Source organism: Salvelinus sp. IW2-2015, linkage group LG32 (assembly GCF_002910315.2).
Source record: "Salvelinus sp. IW2-2015 linkage group LG32, ASM291031v2, whole genome shotgun sequence".
In the NCBI taxonomy this organism is placed as follows: domain Eukaryota; kingdom Metazoa; phylum Chordata; class Actinopteri; order Salmoniformes; family Salmonidae; genus Salvelinus; species Salvelinus sp. IW2-2015.
Genome location: NC_036871.1, coordinates 36,096,892 through 36,104,429, shown reverse-complemented (window position 1 = coordinate 36,104,429; position 7,538 = coordinate 36,096,892).

Sequence of the window (7,538 nt, the reverse complement as noted above, 5' to 3'; positions counted from 1 at the left end):
TGCAGGGCTGTTGGGTGGCTGGCCCTCGATGCAGATCCCTGACTTCTCTGATTGCGCAGTTGCCTTAAGGGGCCAAATTTTGCCCCACAACTTTTTTTATGAAGTGACTGCGTGTTGCCCTGGTCTTTGGGGTTGTCGGTTGGTCCATTATGGGGCGAGACCCATTTTGGCGGACCACTCTCATTCTATTGTGAAGTTCCATGCTCTTGATGTGAAGGTGTCGACCTCGCTCGTCACCGTTTCGCCGCGTTTCGCCCCTAAAACAGCAAGCACCCTCCCACCCAATGTGTGCATATAGCCCCTGGTTCTGCAGCTTCTACAGGTTGTGATGGTGTGTCTGTCTGGGCTTGCAGCCTTCCCGTGTATCGCTCTTGTGTGTCCGCTCGCAATACATAACGTGCGGAGCATGGTGTCTAATTAGGTCCTCGAAAAATGCCTTGATTGCTTTTAGCAGGTATCGTATTGTTTTTGTGTTCATGCAAGTCTTTAGAGGAAGGGCATTATCTCGCAAAGTGTCTGATTCTTTGTGCCCATGAGCAGTTGCAACCGTAGTCTGGCTTTTTTATGGCGGTTTTGGGCATTTTGTAGGCTTCTTTTCCTTTCTGAGCGGTCCTTTACATGTGTATTATCGATATAGGACTCGTATTTACGGTGTGTGTTGAGATATCAGACTTTGTTCTGGTTTCCTCCTACGCGGATCTTCACATTCATTGCCTGTTGTTTTTTGGATCGTTGATTGTACAACTCTGTTCGTCAGACCCAAACATTACGTTTCAATCTTTGGAGCCATTCGCTCGTCAGCTTCGAACTTGTAGCCGGGGATAATGGTTGAATGTCTCATCGCATGGGCAGTCGTCGGGCCTGCGGGGCTTCCAGTGTTGTTTTGGCCTTAGTTGGTGGTCTAATTGTTAGTTGTTAGCTGTTTAGGCGGTTTATAATAATGAACAGGGTTTATGGGCATCCGGGAGCCGCATGCCTCAGCCGACCGCTTTCGGAGTATGCTCTAAGGTGGGTTGCTCTCGACCAAGATCTTGTGGAGTTTCAGTATTTCATTTTTTGAGTCATTGTGGCTGCCTTAGTATATCGTGTGATGTTTCCCATGATGTCAACCGAAATAGAGACAGGCACTGAATATGTTGGAAGCGTAGGCCGTTTGATAGCCTACTGGAATCCAACTTAAGGGAGTAACATACGTACCAACTGTCATGGGGTCTCTAACATATTCATTGAATTAGGTTAATAATACATGATCATTAGACTATCGAGAAAGCTTTCTAAAGATGCATGATCTGTCTTTCTTTTCTGGAATTTCCAGGGCGTGTTTAAAAAGAGGAAACGCAGTCTTAAACTTAGGCAGTGACTAGGCGTTCATTATTATAAATATAATTTGTTGCTGATTCAAAAATTTTTTGGAATCGGAGTTTTTTGCAAAGTTCTTGTGATAAACCTGGCCTGCTCACTAGGAAATTGGTTCGAATACTGTGAATTAATCTAATGTGATTATTAATCTGTCTTTAAAAAACAAATTGATTGGAGAAAATTGACTAATGTTTGGTCATGCACAAAGTAGGATGTATGAGCGTCAAAAGCCAACCTGGTCTTTGCCCAATTCTCTGAATGAAAAAGATCTAGTGTAATATTCCTTTTTAGCATTCATGTGTAATGTCAATAAATTGGTAAAAAGCTGTCTAATTTGTTTGTGAAAGTCGTTGTAGCTTTGACATGTCTTTGTTGCGTGCAGTGGCATTGGTGGTGTCACGGATTATCAGTATTAGGCTATTTAAGACAAACCCTGATCAAACAGGGTAATCAGAGATCTAGACTGTCTTGTTTCTGTAGATATAATGATGTTTGGATTATTTGAAAGTGAACTATAGGCTTTCGTTAAGAGACCACAAAGCATTTAAATTATAGTGGGTGGATAACAGTGTTTGAAAGCTTTTATTATTGTGCTATCGCAATGAATAGTAATGTCCAAACTTTTCCCCATAATTAAGTTGGTTTTCCGTCTCTCTCTCCTCACTTTCTTAGGACAATAGAGTCAAGGGCTGTTTCTCGCTCTTCTTTGATGATTCTCTACTGCTATACATGGATATCAGGAATAAGGCGGGTCGATTCAACAGCTATCATTTGTTTGTTTCAGAGCCGGCACATCGAGCAACCCACTATCCAACGCGGGGGTTAGAAGTGCATTGTTATTAGGAATTATTAGTTATTGTGTTTGGTCACATTTTTTGTTCTTACATTATAACCAATGGATACCTAAATGTTCTTAGTGAGCCATACCTTAGGACTGCAGGGACGCTGTGCTCACTCCTCCCACTCCTCCACAATAATTTCAGGTCTCACTTCAGTTTGCGTTTTTTTTGTGGAATCAGGACAGCATTGTTTCTTGTATTTCACCACGATTTTTGAATGATCATTTGAACAATGTTTTGCTACTGCTCGAGCTAAAATATATCTTGTTCAAGCTATAAATTTTTGGACGAGTTATCCCTCCAATTTATTATGATTATTATTGTCTATCGGAGTCTGGTATCACTAAATATTAGAGAGAGCTCACAACACAGTGCCACTCTATCTGGGCTGTCAAGCTTCCTAGAGTATGTCTGTGGTCTGTGTGTGTCGTGTTGTTAGTTGGTCAGTAGATCCCAGGGTCGTTTGTTTGATAATATATAGTGAAGGTCTTTTAGTGGCCTATGCTGGAGTGGTTCTCAAGGGCGTTGAGCCGTGTAACCGCGCTTAGGTTGCGAACAGGTGGTCATCTGGTGATTTCTGGTTTTACTAATAGAGACAATGTTGACAGCGAGTATATTGTATAGGGTGTCTTTGGAGTAAGGGATTTAAACTCGTTACCAAGCGTGAGGTATTGGTATGATTATGGCGATAGTGAAGTTGCTATCGTACATGTTTATAAATATGTGTATGTGCATTTTTTAGGGGGAGTGCTTATTAACGTAAAGTAGGTTGAAGCGTGTTTAGGGCGCTCTTCTTTGTTAATGATAGTCTGCGTAGAGTACTAGGAGTGAACAACTCCGTTACGTCACAGTGAAGTACGAGGGTTGTGGTTTACTATACAATAGATAGCCGCCGAGGAGTTTAGTGTGCAAAGGAGGTGATACAGATTCATGGTGAAGTGAAAGAAGTGAGTTGTGATGTATAAAGCCCCAGAGTGGAGGTGGAGAAGGGATATCGGCAGTCGTGTGATGGCAGGTACTTATCCAGAGCGTAGGTCCTAGTGATAGTGAGATGGGATGCCTGGAGGCTCTAAGTGGGGAGGGACAAGATGCCGAGCAATCCCAGAAGGCAATCTTGGACGTTCCTTATGCGTCTTCTGGATGTATGTTTGGGCGTTAGGGAACACGCAGAGGAGAACACAGCTGGCAGAATGGAGAAACGTTAGCATAGAAATAGTGGAAGGGAAGGTAGAGAGAGTGTGAAGAGGGAGGGGCCGAGAAGGATGTTGGAGGATGCCCCGCGAAGAGGGATCGTATTGTGGGAGAGAGTTGGAGAGAGAGAGAGGGGTGATGATTGAATCTGTGAACCTTTCAGTAGTCTGAGTGGCGATGGTGGTTCAGGATGACATGGAAGAGGACGATGAAGAGGTGAATTTATTGTCGAGATGTGTGTGAGCTGTTCAGTAGAAGGGATTGCAATGATTGCAGATCTTGATGAGACACGAAGAGATGTGTGGAGAGACTGTAGATGTTACAGGGTGTGAACTGATTGTGAGGACGGGGATTGGAGGAGGGAGAGAGAGAAAGAAAGAAAGGAGAGGGAGAGCAAGGGAGAGAGAGAGAGGGTGGAGGGGATAAAGAGAGGGAGAGAGAGAGAGAGAAAGAGAAGAGGCAGAAAGAGGGGGGTGAAGTGAGAGCGTGAACAATGCTGTGGCCTGGTTATAGGATCCTCAGGGAGAGAAACACATCGTTCCCTGCTAAGTGAGTCAGGACTGGGCTGGCTGCATGGGTCTCTGTTCCGGCAGCAGAAAACTCAGCACCCCACATTGAAAGTAAACCTGCCTCTCTCTCTCTCTCTTTCTATTTGACCTAGGCCCGCATCATGCAGCAGGACTAACCATTTATGGTTCAGCTTCTTAATTATCCATGCATTCAGGATTCAAATGTTTCATATTGGCTCATATTTTCCTCTCTCATATTTTTTTTCTCCCCTCATCACTTTCCTTCCATTCTCATCTTCCAGTCCAAGTTCGCTTTTGTGTAGTTTACATAAAGGACGTTCCAGGAGGTAGATGTGTGTGTGTTTCTGTGCGTGTGTGTGTGTGTGCTAGATGAGCGTGCAAGCATATGTGTGTGTGTGTCTAACAGACAGTCCCTGATCCTTGACCCTAGCCTGCTGTGAGGCTGTAGTTCCCATAGTCTGGGGGCCATAGCCACACACGGGCATGCGCGCACACAGCAGCTCTGTTGGCCTAGCTGTCCCCCGGCCACCCATTCAGGACTCAGACATGGACACTTAAAGCACAGCAGACTGAGACGAGGTGTGATCCAATGACATGTATTTATAATGAGCGGGCCGCGGGGACGTCTTTGTTGGACGGACACAATATCAGGAGCAGGGACAAAAAGAGAGGGACAGAGAGAGGGGGAGGAGACAGAAAGAGGGAAAGAGGAAAAGGGGGCGAGATAAATGGTGGGGAGAGCAAGAGAGAGGGAGAGAGAGAGAGAGGGTGGGGAGAGAGAGAAAGAAAGAAAGAGAAAGAGAGAGAAAGAAAGAAAGATAAAGAGAGAGAGAGAGAGAAGGGCAAGCCCCCCTGATGGACATATTCAGCTCCTGTGTTTCCCCCTCTCTCTATTTCTTCAATACACACAGATGGACACTATCCCCATATCCACCAAAACACTTATTATTTCATAATTTCCTCAGATTAAATGACCACCAGAGAGCAGAGTGCAGAGTGACATCGAATTGGACTTCATAATTAGACTGTAGTCTATCTGGAAGTACTGATAGAACAGCATCCACCACTCCTGACATGGACAGGAATCAGACAGTCTGAACTGAACCCAGACCTCCCAGACACGACCAGAACGATCCCCAGAGTAAGTAACTTATGGTCCCCTACACACCCCTCTCCCCGGTTTTCTCTCGCGAGAGACGATATCCATTCCTCGCAATCCAAGCAACGACAAACATCCGCCATATGTATTTGGTATACCCGGCAAACACGTCCCTTCCCGTGCACACTCCCCACCGCGCGCCTCACGGCCAAGAGAGCTCGCTGGCTGAGCTCCAATGCCCCCTGCAGTACCCCAGGGCGCCTAGCTGGAACCCGTCTGGTGTGGTGAACTGGTGCCACTACCCCCATAACCACCCTCCCCGAGTCCTCTCAACCCCCGTCTGGTGTGGGTGGACTACCCATAACCACCCTCTCTCCCGAGTCTCCCTTCAACACCGTCCTGGTGTGGGTGGACTAACCCATATACCACCCCTCTCCGAGCTGCGAACGTCCTCTCAAGCCCGTCTGGTTGGTGGGTGGAGCTACCTCATAACCAGCAACAGCCCTCTCCCGAGTCTCTCTCAACCCCAGTCCTTGGTGTGGGTGGACTACCGCCATACCCGCGCCCCACGACCCTTTCCCCTTCCGGAATTAAAAATCTGTATCCTCCACAAGACTAAATTCATGTTATTTCTTTGGGAGACAGTCGGCTTATCTGGTGGTGGGTGACGCTGTTGTTTATAGCACTTCATAACAGATTTGTTTCTTCGAGAGGAGCAGGGAATTGTGCAGCATTGTACTTCATTACCATCCTCAATGGGAGCGGAACAGAACAGAACAGCGTTGCTCTGAATCTCTGGGCTGTGCTGCTCAACATCTTGACACTGTGTTGGTTGTGCTCCTCTGCTTCCCCCTGCATTGCCGGGATGGGTGGGGATGTAGATGGGGTGGAAGGAAGGAGGAATAGGGGGGAGATGGAGGGCAGGGAGGGTGGGAAGTTTGCCAAGCTTGCTTTTGACCATGAGTTTACTTGTTTTGGTGTTGGAACACAGCTGGGAAGCCATCAAGGATGTGGAGAATGCTCTTGGCGCAGGTACATACTCCTATACAAACAGACACAAGGGTTTCTCCTAGATAGATACCAGAAAGAGGGTGTCCTTTTTTCTCTTGTTTGTTTTCTTCTTCACCTTGTATTCTATCAACTTAACTGCTGTTTTCGCTCACCATTTTTCCCGCCCCATCGCGCCTCCCTCTTTCTTTCGCAGTCAGTGCAGGGTTTCGGTTTGTATGTGGGCTTGGGTTTGCGTTGCGGACTGTTGAAATCTTGGAGACTGATGTCATGGGAGAGGAGAGAGAGAGAGAGAGAGAGGTCTGAGCCGCCGTACATATAGACACTGACTGACTGTGCTGTCTGTAGTGATACATGAGATGATGTTTCAATTTCAACCCTCTTTAACTCAAGCGCATTGCCAGGCTGGGAGCTGAGGATGGGGTTGGGACACGACCACGCTTGATTAAACTTGGCTGGCTACACCCATACGAGATGCCTTTCCTAACATTACCATAATGACTAGCCATTTACTTTCATATCATACGTGTTCCCATTATACCACTTGCGCTTGTCTTGTTAGTTATCTGCAATACAGGATTTTGACCGAGGAGAGAGGACAGTTTTATGGGAAGGAAGAGGCGTGAATGAGTGAGCTGTCTGTGGCGTTTTAATGTATGTTGTTTGCATGTTTGTGCCATAATGCTTCCCTTATCGTGTTCTCTGTCTATGTCTCTCCTGCTTGTTCTAAACAAGTGTATCAACCTGAGTTTTTCTGCCTCTCTGCCAATGGGAAAGTACCGTACCAGACAACCTAGGTGAGCGCGACTGTCCTCATCTGGTCCAGATGACGTACAATAACCATATTACAACTCTCAAATTGCACACGAATATCAGATGGTGCACACAACGTTGTGTATGTTGAATACTTTTCTGATGCTTTGTATTTGTAATTGTATGTGACAAAGATATGCTAGAAGGTCAGGCCTTCCCGAAATCCCCATATTCTGCTCTGATTCCTTTCTAAATGATTTCCATCAAAGCACTAGGCTTCCTCTTTTGGTTTTACATACCACAACCAAGCAATTATTCCACTGAATTAGCCCTCTATTCATATAGTCTTATGTGGCTAGGTGCGCATATGGTAAACAAACTACATAGTCTGGATTCTCTATTTCGCTTGAGATTATGCAAGTTTAGCTTTTAATGTTGATGGTGTGTAAAACAATAGCACATTCATTGGTTGCTCGTGTCTGTGTGTGTGTTCCAGGCTTCCTGGTAGAGGTTGCAGTGTGGGCGCTCTGAAACACAGCAGAAGGGATGGGGGTGAAGAGGGCTCTGTTGTAGACTCACCAGCAGGGCCAATGGCTCAGAGGAGTGTGAGAGTGCGGAGCGGAGAGCGTGTGTGGTCACGAGACCAAGATCTCCCCTGAGTCGGTAAGTCTGCGTCAAAGTACCCAAATTACAACCTACGTAAGATTGTTCACCATTACCGCACAAAAATGGAAGAGGAAAGTGGAAGGGGAAAAAAGT